The sequence below is a fragment of the Podarcis vaucheri genome, assembly GCF_965113315.1.
Source record: "Podarcis vaucheri genome assembly, chromosome: 4".
In the NCBI taxonomy this organism is placed as follows: Eukaryota; Metazoa; Chordata; class Lepidosauria; order Squamata; family Lacertidae; genus Podarcis; species Podarcis vaucheri.
Genome location: NC_138762.1, coordinates 35,481,086 through 35,500,052, shown reverse-complemented (window position 1 = coordinate 35,500,052; position 18,967 = coordinate 35,481,086). Strand labels below are relative to the sequence as shown.

The following is an 18,967-nucleotide window of genomic DNA, read 5'->3' as shown; positions in this document are numbered from 1 at the left end:
ATGTGTCCTCCAAAAGATCTGGAGACTTACAATGTTCTTCCTGCCAAGCGCTCAGGAGGCTGCCAAATATATCATGTCCCTTGGCATCTCTGCAATGGACTGAAATAGCTATAGACCTTTCTGTAGCCAGAAGAAAGCAGGGGGAGAAAAGTCCCTGTTTCTAAATTTGAAGGGGAAGCTGTAAACAACAGGCGCACTCTCTGCAAATACACAAGAAGAATTTCTCATTTGATCTCTACCACAAGAGGGGTCAGCATTCTGCACCTCTAAACAAGCATAAGCATCAACTGGGTGGACTTATTTTGCACAAGTAATTGGAGTCTAAAGGAGGAGGTTGCTGCCTACAATCTATGAGCCTCAGAAATGCTCTGAAGAATATTAAGAACCATTTCTGTAAATCTGGATAATTTGGCTTGCTGCTGTGCAGAATGCAGGAAAGAGCCTTATTTAATTCCACTCATTCTCTGTATAGATACGGCTGTTTAACTTGAACAATATTTTTATGAAGCTACATTTCCCATTTCTTTGTGAAAAGAGGCAGGAATATCTGTAAACAAATGCAGGAGAAGCAATCTCTGGTCTTCTGCAGATCTCCTGGAACAGTTACAGTGTTAAGTTCTCCCTTATAGCCTAATATTTCTAGGTACATAGATATCTTCTGGACATTCCTTCTGCATTTTATGTGCTGTTGAGGCTATCAAGTAAGATTGCCTTTTTCTCTGATATTTCCTATTGTTAATGCAAATACGTTTCTTTAACTGTTGCAGACAGACAATTTATTCTTAAACCAGCATTAATGGTGACTGGGGGCTAGTGGCTACTAGTTACTGAACACAATCCTCTTGCATGTTTCACTGTCGGATATGAACAGCTTGGCAATATGAATGTAGCCAGTGAAAGGCCACATTTGTGCCATACATTTAAAGCTCCTGGCTGACTTCACTGTGAGGAGCAGGGCTGGCCACCTTATATGGGTGGGGAGTGGACCTGAGTGAAGACTGCTGCACTCAGGTCCACTCCCGAAGCCCCACCCCCCAGGCCACCGCCGATTGGCCAGTTTTCAAATTGGGTCGGGTGGGAACCTGAGATGCTGCATGGCGGCCAGGAGAGGGAACAAAGAGCCGCAAACAAGATGGTGTTGCTCCAGCTATTTGCCCAGCAGGGGGGAAATAGGTGGGTACCTGTTTCTCAAGTAGAGCAAATGTTGTCCATCTCTAGACATGATGAAGATGATCAGTGGAGAGCTGCTTTTCAGCACCAGACAGTCACCTTGTCTCATTTTTGTCTTTATCTGAAATCTTCACCCAAGAGTACAGCTTTTTAATGAAATGAGAATGCTGATACCAAGCTTATTGTGCTTCTGAGTCTTATATTCATATTTATTATAACCCTGTATAATCCAATAATCTCTCTTCAGTCTTACACTGTATGCTCGTAAATGTTTTATGTTTCATTGTGGAATCCCTCTTCAGGGCTTTTGCGAATAAACGATTGCATAGTTGTTGCTTTTTATGCTCTGCAGTGCCTTCCTGGGACTACCCTGTTTGGAAAGGTGGCTCCTAAATTATGCCCCAGTTCCATTTCTCTGAACATCTGATCATAACTATTCCTTAAAATACACCAAGTCTGGGCAATTAGAGAGGCTTTCTTCATATTTCGTACCAAGGATGCCAAATTGAATATAATATTGGTGGGGGGCTGAGGTAATTCCTACCCCACATAATCGATCACATGATGCAGTGCACACACACCATTTGAATGGGAATGCCCATCAACTTTGTGGGGGCCTGCCCCCTCACATATTTTATTATTTTATCAAATATTTTATTTGATTGCCCCCACGGCCCCTCAATTATTTTATTGTGGGGGTCAAAGCCCCCACAGCCCCTAGGAGTGAGCTCCTATATCTAATACACAACCATGGAACTTCAGGGTAGTTTTTGTTGGAAAGAGTTTTTCAGGTGTTACTTTTTTTTTACTGATATGATCTTAACATCATAAGCCATGCCCAAGACCTACAGATGTGTAAAAATCTAGGAATTAAACCATTGTCATTTCTGATACAGCTGAAACCACAATGGACTGAAGCCGTTCCAATTTGCACATGGTTCAAACTAATAAACAGCTCGACACACCTGAACCACGTCAGTTCTGTTCTTTTGTAAACCACATCTCTGACACTCAAAAATATGGCATCTAAGTTGGCATGAATGAGGGATTGATAAAAGTCTATTACAGTGGTACCTCGGGTTACAAATGCTTCAGGTTACAGACGCTTCAGGTTACAGACTCCGCTAACCCAGAAATAGTACCTCGGGTTAAGAACTTTGCTTCAGAATGAGAACAGAAATCGTGCGGCAGCAGCGGGAGGCCCCATTAGCTAAAGTGGTGCTTCAGGTTAAGAACAGTTTCAGGTTAAGAACGGACCTCTGGAATAAATTAAGTTCTTAACCCGAGGTACCACTGTATTATTATTATTATTATTATTATTATTATTATTATTATTATTAATATTCCACCCTATACCTGGAGGTCTCAAGGCGGTTCACAGAATAAAATCATAATATAAAACCACAAAATACATAACCAAACTAAAAACAACCCAATAACCCCCCCCAAAAAAAAAACATTTTAAAAGGGCATAGGATCCTCACAACATTTAAAGTAAGACAATTAATAAACCTGGACAAGAGTCACTCATTGGAAAGACCACAATCTCAGAAATGTCTGTGGCAATATTTATTGGCAACCAAACTGTCCGGGTGCCTTTCTGATACAAAGACAAAAATAAGGGGGGGGGGATTAGCTTTCGCTGTTGAGCAGATGTAATACTAGTGCTTCATCTTCTGCAAGGGAAAGACCTGTATCTAATGTTGCAAATGAGTCCTCATTGCTGAGTTTGATCTTGGTGCTGTTTCTACCGCTGATGCACTTCCACCACAATGTTGTTTGTCCATCCCAGGGCCACCATGGCTTTCTGGGTCAGCCTCTTGGTCAGAGTCCGTATATCTGCCAATGTCTGGAAGGATGCTTGGATCAAATTCATCATCACTTTAGTCATACACACACACACACACACACACACACACACACACACACACACACTTCTTACATTTATATACCACCTTTATCTTCCAAGGGTCTTGAGGTGGTCACATGGTTCCCCATTTCATCACAACAACCCTATGAATCAGGTTAGGCTAAGAGATGGTGACTGCCCCAAGGTTCATGGCTGAGTGGGGATTTGAACCCTGCTCTCCCAGGTCATAGTCCAACACTCTAACCATTACACCACACTAGTTTATATTGCGTCCTCGTGCAAATAGGAGGTGTGTGACCTGTGCTGGCATAGCCTTTCTCTCACATACCCAGCCATGTGCGAATGGTGCCACGGAAAAAAAGTGTGAGGGGTGTGCCTGAGCCTGAAGGACATCAGGGAGCAAGAAGGGGTCTATGGAAGGAGAAAAAAATTGCTACTTTCCTAGCTTTCAGAGCATTGTTAGCAGATAGGGATGTAACTGTTTCAGGGACATGCAATTCAGTTGTTTAGACACAGCTCAGTAAGGATGATGACCTCATCTCTCCGATAAGGTTGTTTTGACCTAATTGTAATCTGCTAATTTTATTCAAAAAGAAAAGAAATCAATCCTAACGTTCTTCCATGCCCTTTCTGTTCCTGAAATTGGAAAACAGGGCCTGTGGGACAGGAAATCTTAAAAGTCCTTCTGGATCAAGGACAACACACACATCCCCGCCCATATTTTGGATTTTGCAGCTGTTGTTTCTCATAATAACAAAGGTGCCAAAGGCTTTATAGGTCAGGCTGAAAGAAGCTGAGATTCCATCCGCTTCCCAGTCTTCTTCTAGCAAGCTGGGGAGACTGGGAAGCAATAGTTATGAGGATGGAAAGGAAGAATGTGAGAATGGAACAGAGTCCAAGAGGTTTAGCAGAGGAGGCTTGAAGGGGAAGAGAGAACCCTGTGCAAGAAAGGCTATACAGTAGGGGGTCAAGAAATTCATTTCGTGAAAAAAAAAAAGGAAACAGAGCAGAGCACAAACAGATAGGATGATAGTTGTGGGCCTTTCAGAGTTTTGCCCTGAAAAACGTTGTTGTTGTTGTTGTTGTCATCAGTTGGTCTTAAGAAACAATGGAGTGCGCTTCAAGGGGTGAAGTCAAAACACTGCATTAGCAGCACCAAACTGATATCCTTGGGGCGCATGCCTGGGCAGTGTGTATGGAGGTTCTGGGCTGCCCAAAAGACAACCTCCCCCCCCCCCCCGGCCTCACTGATGTGGTCCTAAAGAAAGCAGAGCAATACACTTGGCACCAGCTTGGCTGCAGAAGTTGCCACAAGGAGGCGTATAAGGTGCCATCCAACTGTCTTAGGGATTCCACTCTGGATTTGTGTGGGGTTCACTCCTTAGCCCTTTCTTCTCCCAAAGATACCCTGCAAGGTAGCAGAGGTTTAGGATCAGGGTTTTCCTTTTCCTGGATGGGCTACCTTCCCAGATTGATGAGCCATATCTGCCTCTCACTTCTCTCTACAGTACATGCAGAAACTGCCTTCTTGACTGTTGGACCCACTTTTGGTCTCCTTCGCTCAATCCTCTGGAGCCTGTCTTCGCATACAGGGAAAGTCCTTGGCTACCCTCACCTGGTTTAGCCCTCCCTAACATCCCATACTCCCCGGCCTATAGATTTGTTAAATGAATGATAAATGATGAATTAGCCCAACATCCCAACTTTGAGTCCTACACTTTGCTCCTTATTTATTTTACTTCATCAGAACACCTCTCTCCCAGGCTCTGGAATGGCTTACAGTTCACACTTAAGCATTTTGAAAAGAAATGGGGGAAAGGGGGTTAAAAAACAAGAATCACACCTCTGGTGCTCTTCCTGGTGTCTCTTGCAGACTCTCAATAAAATAATTCCCTCTCAAAGAATGTCCGTCAACATAATATTAGCAGCCAGCGGAAGGACAACAGTTGCGCCATTAGTGGCCCATCTCCTCTCTGCTCTTGAATGAAAACAAAACAAAAGTTGCAACGGCCAACATAAGCCAGCGCCTGTTTAGCAGGTGGCTTCCATCCCCAGTGATCATCTAATTATAGTTCGAGCACAGAGAGTACCTGTCTGTAGAGATGAATGGGAATTTGCAGTGGTGATTGAATCACGCAGAGTTGGCACATGATTAGTGAGAATCAACCAGCTGACTCTGGGAGGCCCAATGAAACTTACACCATTGAACAGCCAGTGGGGAACAGTTCTGGCTCTTTGGATCATCCACTGTTGCATTTTATATGAAACCTCTGTTGCAAAATCTGTCTAGCTGGAAGAAAAGATGCAAGCTGCTAAAGTTATGTTATTGCCCATAGAAGCCCCTCTAAAGTGGGGTTTTTAATGTGGGTGTCTTCTGTAACGTGTCCTTGAGGCAATGATAGTGCAATGGTGATGGATTTAGACTGGACTGTCCAAACATCATTCTACTTCAAAAATTGTTCTGTAATGCTGTTACCACATTATTAAGATCTGGAGCATGCTAGATAAGGGCAGGCCAATGCAGCATCTAGTCTAGCATCTTGTTTTCCAAAAACTGCAAACTTAGCTCAGTCCCCTTCCTCAACTGCCTTCCTTCTTGGCCTAATATAGAGATATAACAATGAACAGGGTGGTGATACAATGACTATTGGAATCGACACAGGATAATAGCACCAAGGCAACTATCTGTAAACAAACAATAAACATCCACAAAAATGGCAAAAGTAGTTTCTTTCTCAAATAGGTTTTATCTTAAACAATAGCAAACACAGTAAATAAAGAGTTTACTTGTAATATATCAGTGGTTCAGTGCTCATTTCTACTCTTTCCAAAATAGATTTTATCTTGAACAATTGCAAATGCAGTAATAAAGAGTCCAGTTCTGATATACCAGTGGTTCAGTGCTCGGATGCCGTTCCAGTAATTTGACATTTCATCGCTAAAGAGCTTAGTCATCGAGCTTTGTAGTAAATAATATACAAGAAAAGAGGGTATGTAAATGACTTAAAGCAGGGGTATATTTGTCCCCATCCGCATGTTTCCATCAGGAGGCACATAGAAAGAGGAGAATGTCCTTCAGTTTGTTAAACCTCCTTATGGACGTTTATTGCTTGTTTACAGTTGCCTTGGTGATATTATCTTGTGTTGATTGATTTAGTATAGAGATAGCAGCCCAGCTGATGACCACTAGTTACCAAAGGAACATAGAACATAAGAAAAGCTGGATTAGACTTCTCCATCTAGCCCACCATCCTGTTCTCACAGTAGCCAACCAGATGCTTATGGGAAGCCCTCAAACAGATCCTGAGTGCAACAGTGTGCTCCCCACTTAGCCAGCGACTGGTAAGATTCGCCTTTATATGAATGTGGCACCATCCAGATCTCCCATTTCATCTGCCGTCTGTAAGAGCTAGGCTGGAATCCTTCAGAGTTCAAGGACAGGGGGCAGAAAGTTACTGGAATTCTGGATTAAAAACAGAATTAACAAGAAAAAAATGTAGGGTTTTCACAAAATGAAACTTGCATTCTGATAAACGAACAAAAAAAGAAATAGAAGGAAATGATAGAATCATAGACTCTTAAGTTTTAAGGGATCCCCAGGGTCATCTAGTGTAACCCCCTGCAATGCAGGAATCTCAGCTAAAGCATCCATGACAGATGACCATCCAACCTCTGCTTAAAAACCACCAAGGAAGGAGAGTCCAACACCTCCTGAGGGAGACTGTTCCACCGTCAAACAGCTCTTACTGTCAGAAAGCTTTTCCAAATGTTTAGTCGGAACCTCCTTTCTTGCAGCTTGAAGCCACTGGTTCGAGTCCTACCCTCCAGAGCAGGAGAAAATTATTATTATTATTATTATTATTATTATTATTATTATTATTATTATTATATTGAATTTATATACTGCTCTATATCCAGAGGTCTGAGGGCGGTTCACAGAAAACAAGCATGTTCCCTCCTCCATGTGACAGCCCTTAAGCTATCTGAAGACGGCTATTATTATTTTTCTCTCTATAGGAGAAGAATAAATAAAATCTTGCTGCTGCTTCCCCCCCCCCTCCCCTGCCCCAGCCATCTGCTGTGGAGAGAATGAATGCCTGACCGTAAGGAGTGTAAAAACGAGAAAGTGGCCAGCAGAACAGCTGCTGCGCATCATATCCCAGCGCTCTAGCAGAGACATCTTCTAAACAATCTGACATCTGCCTCCACTTTCTCCCACTCCTGCAACTGAAAACGAAACACCCACTAATTCTGCCAGAGAGCCACAGAGAGCACAAAAATGGAAAGAAAGAAAACAACAACAACAATCTTGCTTCTTTCTTATGTCTCATGCAGCATCCACATTCCTCCGAAGGGGCACTTCTACTGAAGGGAGACCAAAAACTGGTGTGGGAGGCCTCCATTTTTGCGGGACCTTTCAGGGCAGGGCTGAGAAACTCCCAGCTCAGAGGACTTTCAGGACTCTGTCCAGGCCATTCCTGACAGGCCACACCCTTCACTGGCCCTGCTCCTCTAGTGATTTGGGCTGGAACATGTCACTGTTACTGTGATAATACCTTTTGCTTCCATGGATGGAGAATGGAGAACGATGCGAGTCCAGTCATGCTCTATTTTGCCACACAAGCCATTGGTATGAGGCATGTGGGAGGCTGCCCTTGAGGGAATGTAGCTCTCTAGTTGATATAGGTCCCCCTACCCCTAAAATATAAAGCAAGGCAAATGGCAGATGGAAGGAGCAATTTGTTATTTTCTTTATTTATTGAATTTATATACTGCCCTATACCCGGGGGTCTCAGATGAAGCCCCCCCTTCCCGTCATCCTCATGCACCCAAACTGGACCCCCTCTCTGCACTGGGTATTTGTAAATAAATCAATAAATCAATCCCTGCATTTAATGGTGACTAATATCATATGCAGTGTGGGACATGGGTGGCGCTGTGGTGTAAACGACTGAGTGTTGGGCTTGCCAATCGGGAGGTCAGCAGTTCGAATCCCTGTGATGGGTTGAGCTCCCGTTGTTCGGTCCCTGCTTCTGCCAACCTAGCAGTTCGAAAGAACGTAAAGTGCAAGTAGATAAATAGGCATTGCTCCAGTGGGAAGGTAAACAGCATTTCCATGCGCTGCTCTGGTTCGCCAGAAGCGGCTTAGTCATGCTGGCCACATGACCCAGGAAAACTGTCTGCGGACAAACGCTGGCTCCCTTGGCCTGTAAAGCGAGATGAGCGCCACAACCCCAGAGTCGTTCGCAACTGGATTTGACCGTCAGGGGTCCTTTACCTTTACCTAATATCATATGCAGTTTGACTACCGGGGAACACTGTCAGCTCATTGTTGACAAGCTCTTTTCCCTGCTTCCACAGGCTCTCTTCCCTACCATGGTGAGACAAATTGTATTTCTATTTAAATTACAAGAAGTATTTCTAAATTTGCATCTCTACCTAGAAATCAACACGTGCAATTTTTATGCAAATTTGTGCCCTCATTTGTCCTATTGCCTTGGTCCTGAGGAGAGGTCATGGCTAGCAGCCACTCTTGAAGTTAAATAGGGCATGATTTTACAAATGGCATGCTATATTTTAACACTGACGATCTATCTATCTATCTGTCTATCTATCTATCTATCTATCTATCTATCTATCTATCTATCTATCCAGTGCTTTTTTTTCTGGGTGTACGCAGAGGTACACATACCCCTAAAAAATTTGTGAATCTAAATTTGGCCTCATTGAGGGGCAGTATTTCAATATGAGTAGGAAAATGAGAGTACCGCTAAACATTTTTTAAAGAAAAAAAGCACTCTATCTATCTATCTGAAGTGCCAAGATGGTAACATTTTACCATCAAGATTTGGATTGAAAAGTCAAATTTGAAAATTTCCAATTTTTGATTTGGTAGCAAAATTTCAGTTCAGCTATAGAACAGGAATTTAGCTTTATTCTTTTGGGGGCAGGGAAAGGAAAGAGGTTTGAAATGTTATACTGCCAATTAAAACAGGAGACCACCTGTTGCTTCTACCATCCAAGTGCAAAGTTCTACTAATTTTATTATAGTTTCTACCACCCATTTGACCCACGAGCTGAAGATTAAAGAGCAGGTAAGCAGTGAGAAACTAGCCCCCATGTTTTTGACTTTGCTTCGACTTAATGTGCACCTGGGTAACCATGGAAATGAAGGCAACTGTGCATTATTCTACAAGCTTCTTCTCAGCAAGAAGTCTTTTATAGCTGCATTTAGTTTTCCAGCACTGCATAATTATGTTTAGAAGTGCCTTTTAACTAATTAGTCATAGCCACTCATTCCCAGTGTTCTCGTGACTCCTTCACTGATACCCAGAAGGCCTGTTCCATTGTAATGTGCTTGAGATACTCATATATCTAGTACTGCACGCTAATGGGCTTGTTGGACTTCCTCTGTATGCAGGTTTCTACTCGAGCCCTTAAAGAAACTTCAGTGGGCACAGAAGACAGTTGCTGAAATGGGGGGTGTGTGTGTGTGTTAGACATTGGAGGACACCAATATAGCAAGACTGTACCCGTTGTGCTGGTTGCCTATTCCTTAGAGAGCCAGTGTGGTGCAGTGGTTAAGAGCGGTAGTCTCGTAATCTGGGGAACCGGGTTCGCGTCTCCGCTCCTCCACATGCAGCTGCTGGGTGACCTTCGGCCAGTCACACTTCTTTGAAGTCTCTCAGCCCCACTCACCTCACAGAGTGTTTGTTGTGGGGGAGGAAGGGAAAGGAGATTGTTAGCCGCTTTGAGGCTCCTTATGGTAATGATAAAGTGGGATATCAAATCCAAACTCTTCTTCTTCTCTTCTTATCCAGACTCAGTTTGGAGTACAGGTTTCAATCTTTCCTCCTCCCCCCCCCCCAAAAAAAAATAACATGCTAAAATACACATCCTTCATGGATCACTGCCTTGCCGTGGCGAAGGGGCTTGAAGAACTCAGAGAAGCTATGAACTACGCCGAGCAGGGCACCCAAGATGAACAGGTCATAGTGGAGAGTTTTGACCAAACGTGATCCACCTGGAGTAGGAATCGGCAAGCCACTCCAGTATCCCTGCCAAGAAAACTCCATGGACAAAGACAACAGGCATATAAAAGTTATGACACTGGAAGATGAGCCCCTCAGGTCGGAAGGTGTCCAACATGCTACTGGGGAAGAGCGGAGGACAAGTACAAGTAGATCCAGAGCTGATGAAGCGGCTGGGCCAAAGCCGAAAGGACGCTCAGTTGCGGATATGCATGGAAGCGAAAGGAAAGTCCAATGCTGTAAAGAAAAATATTGCATAGGAACCTGGAATGTAAGAACCATGAACCTGGGTAAGTTGGATGTGGTCAAAAATGAGATGGCAAGAATAAATATTGACATCCTGGGCATCAGTGAGCTAAAATGGACGGGAATGGGCGAATTCAGTTCGGATGACTACCATATCTACTATTGTGGGCAAGAAACCCGTAAGAGAAATGGAGTGGCCCTCATAGTCAACAAAAGAGTGGCGAAAGCTGTACTGGGATGCAGTCTCAAAAATGATAGAATGATCTCGGTACGAATCCAAGGCAGACCTTTTAACATCACAGTAATCCAAGTTTATGCACCAACTACTGGTGCTGAAGAAACTGAAATTGACCAGTTCTATGAAGACTTACAAAACCTTATCGAAGTGACACCAAAGAAGGATGTTCTGCTCATTATAGGGGATTGGAATGCTAAAGTAGGGAATCAAGAGATAAAAGGAACAACTGGCAAGTTTGGCCTTGGAGATCAAAACGAAGCAGGGCAAAGGCTAATAGAGTTCTGTCAAGAGAACAAGCTGGTCATCACAAACACGCTTTTCCAACAACACAAGAGACGACTCTACACATGGACATCCCCAGATGGGCAACATCGAAATCAGATTGATTATATTCTCTGCAGCCAAAGATGGAGAAGCTCTATACAGTCAGCAAAAACAAGACCTGGAGCTGACTGTGGCTCAGATCATCAGCTCCTTATAGCAAAATTCAAGCTTAAACTGAAGAAAGTAGGAAAAACCACTGGACAGGTAAGATACAATCTAAACCAAATCCCTTATGAATACACAGTGGAAGTGAGGAACAGGTTTAAGGATTTAGATTTGCTGGACAGAGTGCCTGAAGAACTATGGATGGAGGCTCGCAACATTATACAGGAGGCAGCAACTAAAACCATCCCAATGAAAAAGAAATGCAAGAAAGCAAAGTGGCTGTCCAACGAGGCCTTACAAATAGCGGGGGAGAGAAGGCAAGCAAAATGCGAGGGAGATAGTGAAAGATACAGGAAATTGAATGCAGATTTCCAAAGAACAGCAAGGAGAGACAAGAAGGCCTTCTTAAACGAGCAATGCAAAGAAATAGAGGAAAGCAACAGAATGGGAAGAACCAGAGATCTGTTCAAGAAAATCGGAAATATGAAAGGAACATTTCGTACAAAGATTACCATAATAAAGGACAAAAGTGGTAAAGATCTAACTGAAGCAGAAGACATCAAGAAGAGGTGGCAAGAATACACAGAGGAATTATACCAGAAAGATATGGATGTCTCGTACACCCCAGGTAGTGTGGTTGCTGACCTTGAGCCAGACATCCTGGAGAGTGAAGTCAAAGGGGCCTTAGAAAGCACTGCAAATAACAAGGCCAGTGGAAGTGATGGTATTCCAGCTGAACTGTTTAAAATTTTAAAAGATGATGCTGTTAAGGTGCTACACTCAATATGCCAGCAAGTTTGGAAAACTCAGCAGTGGCCAGAGGATTGGAGAAGATCAGTCTACATTCCAATCCCAAAGAAAGGCAGTGCCAAAGAATGCTCCAACTACCGCACAATTTCACTCATTTCACATGCTAGCAAGGTTATGCTTAAAATTCTACAAGGAAGGCTCAAGCAGTATGTGGACCGAGAACTCCCAGAAGTGCAAGCTGGATTTAGAAGAGGCAGAGGAACCAGAGACCAAATTGCAAACATGCGCTGGATTATGGAGAAAGCTAGAGAGTTCCAGAAAGACATCTACTTCTGCTTCATTGACTATGCAAAAGCCTTTGACTGTGTTGACCACAGCAAACTATGGCAAGTTCTTAAAGAAATGGGAGTGCCTGATCACCTCATCTGTCTCCTGCGAAATCTCTATGTGGGACAAGAAGCTACAGTTAGAACTGGATATGGAACAACTGATTGGTTCCAAATTGGGAAAGGAGTACGGCAAGGCTGTATATTGTCTCCCTGCTTATTTAACTTATATGCAGAATTCATCATGCGAAAGGCTGGGCTGGATGAATCCCAAGCCGGAATTAAGATTGCCGGAAGAAATATCAACAACCTCAGATATGCAGATGACACAACCTTGATGGCAGAAAGTGAAGAGGAATTAAAGAACCTTTTAATGAGGGTGAAAGAGGAGAGCGCAAAATATGGTCTGAAGCTCAACATCAAAAAAACGAAGATCATGGCCACTGGGCCCATCACCTCCTGGCAAATAGATGGGGAAGAAATGGAGGCAGTGAGAGATTTTACTTTCTTGGGCTCCATGATCAGTGCAGATGGTGACAGCAGTCACGAAATTAAAAGACGCCTGCTCCTTGGGAGAAAGGCGATGGCAAGCCTAGACAACATCTTAAAAAGCAGAGACATCACCTTGCCAACAAAGGTCCATATAGTAAAAGCCATGGTTTTCCCAGTAGTGATGTATGGAAGTGAGAGCTGGACCATAAAGAAGGCTGATCGCCGAAGAATTGATGCTTTTGAATTATGGTGCTGGAGGAGACTCTTGAGAGTCCCATGGACTGCAAGAAGATCAAACCTCTCCATTCTGAAGGAAATCAGCCCTGAGTGCTCACTGGAAGGACAGATCGTGAAGCTGAGGCTCCAATACTTTGGCCACCTCATGAGAAGAGAGGACTCCCTGGAAAAGACCCTGATGTTGGGAAAGATGGAGGGCACAAGGAGAAGGGGACGACAGAGAATGAGATGGTTGGATGGTGTTCTTGAAGCCACTAGCATGAGTTTGATCAAACTGCGGGAGGCAGTGGAGGACAGAAGTGCCTGGCGTGCTCTGGTCCATGGGGTCACGAAGAGTCGGACACGACTAAACGACTAAACAACAAAATACACATAAAATACAAATGCCATTGCACAAGTGAAATACCTTCTAAGACAAAAGAAAAACAAATAATTCATTTAGAATGATGGAGTTGCTGTAACTAATTCATTATACAGATACAAATACAACTATGTAGAGGGAGGGGGGAAACTATTGAAAATTTAGCACTACATCTGAAGATTGAAGATTTATCTGCTGTTATTTTCTTTGTTGTTTTAACTTATTTTTAACTGTTTTTGTTGTATTTTGCACATCTCCTTGGAACATGTATGTGGAAGGCTATTAATAATAATAATAATATTAATAATAATAATAATACATAACCATATTCCAATAAAAGATAAACATTTTTCAGATTGAAGTAAATAATGTTGCTTTTTAAAAAAATAATGTTTCTTTTTAAAAATAATGTTTCTTTTTCTTTTTTTAAAGCCATCTCCCAACTCCACTTAAAATAATTGTACATATTGCAATACTCAGAAGTAGAAGGGGGGAAAACACACATCTGGACTTGCTTCTTCAGGTCTTAAAAGAGAGGAGTCACAATTAGGAGCTACCGTAATTAAAGGAAAAACAGCAGTTATAGAAGAAATCATACATTCCTTCTGAAAGTGAAGGCAATTCCTTTCTAGGTGATGTTGTTTCACTTGTGTTAAGATCAGGAAGACAGTTGTTCTGCAACATCACCCCACTGCCTTTTGAAAGGTGAACTCCTGCTGTACATTTGCTCATATGAGTATCCTTTCAGCACAGCCTATGACTCTGCAGAATCCCCAAGAACTGTGGCAGACTTTCAGCACAAGAAGAGTGACTCAGCTGCAGCAGCTGCCGCCGATATAATAGGAAACTATCAGACAAAAAGGGCATCCCTCTTGAAACGATACGCCACAACCGCTGCTCTGGTTCAAAGCAATTGACTCCATTTGGATCTGGTCAGAGTGCATTTGTCAGCAATTCTTGGCCAGTTAGTAAAATAAGAATAGTTTAAGATAAGAATAGGTTTCAGAGAGCCTGGTAGAGCTATTTGGCAAAAACAACTCACATATCCACACTCATACACTGATCCTCTTAATACGGAGACTGGGGGTACAGTATTAGAAATTGAACTGCCTGATGTGGAATGAAACAAAATGCTGCAGCTGAGCCCCCAAGGTCAGTTCACTGCTGTCTCATTGGCAAAGTGTGGAAACAGCGTCTTTTAAAAGGCACCACCTAAGTAAGATTTCAAGAGCAGAGTTCTATGCCGATGCAAGTTTGCTCTGCCTTAGGAAGGCATGTCTGTGCTGAGAAAATGGAGAGGGGACCCTGTCTCCTGTGAGGCTTCCACATTATAGAGTCTTGTGTTCTTTTATGGATGCCACTGGATGCATAAATTGTTATTAAGACACGCTGGCATGGAGTAATTTAACTGTTCTGTCCTCTTCATTTGTAGATGTCCCTTGGGATCCCTTCCTACTCTCCAATTCTGTTATTCTAAGATTGGGAAAATGAGAAACCAAAGCTGTCAGATTCTCCCATCCCTAAGCATCATATATCAAGTATTATAGGGGGAAGCACACTAGAAAGTAGCTTTTAGTTTGCATCCACAAACACCCAAATCTAACTTTTAAATATAGCTTACCTAGCTACTGGACTCATTTTCTTCCTATCTTATTCATATTTATTATCCCTGCTGCCTGCATGTCTGTCCCTTTATTGTCCTTTTGTTCATGTCTCTGCCCAGTTTCTCTGATCTGAGTTTCTAAACAGAGATTTTAAAAGGATAAATCAAAACTACCCAAGGGCTTCATTTTGCTTGGCATGCCACTCTCCTGTCGGACAGGTATCTGATATCCAGAGGGCTAACATTTTCATTTATAAAGTCACTTGGAAGGCTCTCTTGGCTATCTAGTTTAATGACTGCAAAATTACCCCATTCTTCACAACTTATATTTTTGTATACACCTAGCCGTACAGGACAGCCATTCTTCATTATTTCACTGAACACTACAGTATACAAAAATTTTCACCAGGTCTGCTGCTCTATCACCACTACTAAATTCTAAACTCCTTCATCTTTGTCCCCATCTTTGGCATTCACTGAGCAAACTCGTTACCAAATGAATGTGGCTTTCCTTAGTTTCTATCTTGAGTCTTCCCATTTCACCTGAGTCCTAGTTGCCAGATAGGGATGAATGTTAAAGTCCATTGCTTAGAGCTGTCCAGTTTAGAACGTTTGATTTTGTGGCTAAACATCTGTCTCTATGCATACCCCACAAGTGTCTTGGGACACTTGTGTCCTGGGAGGGTATGCTTCATGGAGGATAAGACTATCAACGTCTACTGGCCTTTATGGCTGTGCTCTGCCAGCATGATCAGAGACAGTATCCTTCTAAATACAGTGGAACCTTGGTTCTTGAACTTAATCCATTCCAGAAGTCCGTGTGACTCCCGAAACATTTGAAAACCAAGGCATGGCTTCCTATTGGTGCAGGCGCACTGGAAACAATAGCCGACAGCTGCATCAGCCTTCTAAAAAATGTTCGAAAACCGGGACATTCCACTTTTCCACAGTCTTCAATTTTCTTCTTGTATTTTGTCCTGAAGCCTAATGCCAAATAGTATTCAAAAGCCAATGTAAGACAATTGGTTGTGGTGGGGATTAAAGTGTTTCCTGATTTGTTAAGCAAACACACACACACACAGTTCAAAGGAAATCTTCACAATGTGCAAGCACCAGGCTACGGCTGGACCAAGCTTTTTGGTGCTGTAAGCAAATTAAAATCCAGCCCCAACTACCCAGCCTTCCCATTTTGTTGTATGTTGAGTAGCATAAAATAACATTAAAGAACCAACTGTAAGATTGTTTTCTTATTTTCATTATTGGTGCCTGTCATTTCCATATTTCCTCCTGTTTGCAACTGTGCCTATACCCCAGGGCAGCTGGAGAGGAGACCTCTTGAGCTACTTTTTGCAATCTCCCCCCTCCCCCCTCTCCAGGATACTCACATGACTGAGGCAACTATCACTCCCAGTTCACCTCTGTGGCTGGGTTGACCCTGCGGGCTGAGTTGGTTTTTAAAGTCTCTCAATCTAGTCCCCTTATCCACCTCTCACACCTACACAAGTCTTTTGTTTATTTTTTGCTGATTTCAGTCTGCTGAAAGCAAGTTAGACTGTGGGTGATATGCTTTCTCCTCTTCCTAGATAGGAAAGAAAATCAGGGTCAGAAATGAAACAGTGTGGATAGTGATTGAGGAGAATTTATTTTGGTCCACATTCTTTAAGCAAAGTGACCTAATTTGTGCCTCCCAGACTCATATGCAGATTGGAGTGTAATTATTCTTTAGATTTCACAGTTCCCTGAATTTTGTGATACAGTGGTAACTCTGGTTACAAACTTAATTCATTCCAGAGGTTCGTTCTTAACCTGAAACTGTTCTTAAACTGAGGTACCACTTTAGCTAATGGGGCCTCCCACTGCCACCGCATGATTTCTGTTCTCAACCTGAAGCAAAGTTCTTAACCCGAGGTCCTATTTCTGGGTTAGCGGAGTCTGTAACCTGAAGCGTCTGTAACCTGAAGGATCTGTAACCCGAGGTACCACTGTACAGTTCTTGGCTCAAAAGAAAATGTTCAATGAATGTGTTTTTAAAAGTGTGTATTTAGAACAAAATGTAGACATTATGATAAAATACATATCTAGGTAAATATATAACCAATAAAGACATGTCGTAAGATCCTAAGAAAAGCCTCCTAGATTAGGCCAATAGGCAAACTAGTAAAATTTTATTTTCAGTTTATGAAGCAATTCTATATCCTCCCACCACGCTGATGAAGAATTCTATGAAACAGTAGTCAATATCCAGAATCACTGTTCAGTGTTGGACATCATATTTGCTGAATACACAAAGCATCACAGCTTGTCTTTCATCGTACAAAGTCTGGTACCTTGCTTCATTTCAAGATTTTCAGAGACTTTGAGACTAAAGATTTCATTTTGTACTTGTTATGGTTTGAAGGAATTCTATAAAGATTGTCTATTGCATATGTACGTGGTCATCGTGTTGCTTAGGCATTGCCAATGGGCAAACTAAGCTAGCATCCAATTCTTACAGGGCCAATCAGATGCTTGTGGAAAAGTAGCAAGCAGGACCAAAAAACAAGAGCACTCTCCTCTCCTGTGGTTTCCAGCAATGGAAGCATTACTGCCTCCAACTGTGGAGGCAGAGTATAGCCATCATAGATAGTCACCATGTCTTACAGAGCTACAAGTAAGCACTGATATCACACCCAAATCACAACTAGGAATTATTTCTCTCCAGGTTGCAAATCTGTAATACATGGTAATTCCTGCCCCGGTCATGTTTATGATCAAAATGCAACAGGGTGCCCAACTGAAGAGAATAAGTGGATTCTTCATAGCATGAGAAATCTGCATTTGAGCCTTGCGTTCGTTGCATGCATTTGCATGCATTTGCAATTCCTGAAATTATGCAATTCTTGAAATTTCACCAAACAATCCCACGGTACACAAAAAACTGGTACTGTTTAAAAGAGATCAGCTGGAACCTCCCACTGATGTGATAAATCTTAGCAAACAGAAATAGATTTGTTTACTTAGAGCCAACTGAGAGCTGAGGGCTGGTCCCTTGAAATCTAAAGACTTCTCCTGAGAACCAGCTGATGTTCTGCCAAAAGCATCGCTGTGCCAGGCACTAGCTTCCTCTTAGCCAGTTGGGAGTCCTGTGACTCCCTGGCAAGGTTATCTCATTTTACGAAATTTCAAATGCTAATCTAGAGGAGGCCCCAAGCCAATTCTCTCCAGGGTTTATTGTTGGGAACTGCAAATATGTGTTTCTTTTTTGGGAAGAGTGTGTATGTGGAAGTATTTTGATAACTCCTTCCCAGATGCTGATGCCATTAATTGTAGTCGAGTAATGGTAAAGGGACCCCTGACCATTAGCTCCAGTCGTGGCCGACTTTGGGGTTGTGGCGCTCATCTCACTTTATTGGCCAAGGGAGCTGGCGTACAGCTTCCGGGTCATGTGGCCAGCATGACTAAGCTGCTTCTGGCAAACCAGAGCAGCACATGGAAACCCCGTTTACCTTCCCGCTGGAGCGGTACCTATTGATCTACCTGCACTTTGACGTGCTTTTGAACTGCTAGGTTGGCAGGAGCAGGGACCGAGCAACGGGAGCTCACCCTGTCACTGGGATTTGAACTGCCAAACTTCTGCCTAGGCTATGTGGTTTAACCCACAGCGCCACCCACGTCTCTAATTGTAGTTTAACCCTTCTGGGAAGAAAGTATTGCTTCAGTTCATCCAGATCAACTGGGTGGGGAGTAAGGTCAAAGGTACTGGAGATGTACCGTGCAGATGTTTCCTTAACAACTTTCCATAATTTGCGTAATCGATAGCATAGTATTGTGTGCTTTCCTTGAATGTTGAGAGCTTCAACAGACAGTAGTATCCTTCTTTGAAGAAGACATTTCAGAAGGACCTCAACTATTGTTGTAATATATGTTTTATACAAGGTACACCCCAAGTCAAGACTGAGGAATCTGTGGCCTCTAGATGTTGTTGGATTCCACCAGCCCCAGCCAGCAAGGCCTTTGATCAGGGATGATGGAGGTTATAGTTCAAGAGCAAATGTTCTCCATTCCTGCCAAACATGGAGGCCAACAGTAGGCAAAGGCATACTCTTCCTCAGTGTGTCTTTTCTTCTCATCTTCACACACATCCTTCCATTATCCCACACCCAATAGCTTGAGATGTGTCTTCACCTTCCCCATTCTCTGGCAGGTTATTGTTCAAGCCAACAGAGAAGCTTATT

The 18,967-nt window shown here is 42.8% G+C and overlaps 1 long non-coding RNA gene across 1 annotated transcript in view; it reads left to right on the top strand.

Moving 5' to 3' along the window:
* Positions 1–8,375: 8,375 nt before the first annotated feature.
* Positions 8,376–18,967, top strand: part of LOC309531489 — a 15,759-nt gene continuing 5,167 nt past the window's right edge. Inside the window, exon 1 of the long non-coding RNA XR_014219328.1 lies at positions 8,376–8,419. This is a non-coding gene — a long non-coding RNA (uncharacterized lncRNA). The remainder of the gene's footprint in view (positions 8,420–18,967) is intronic.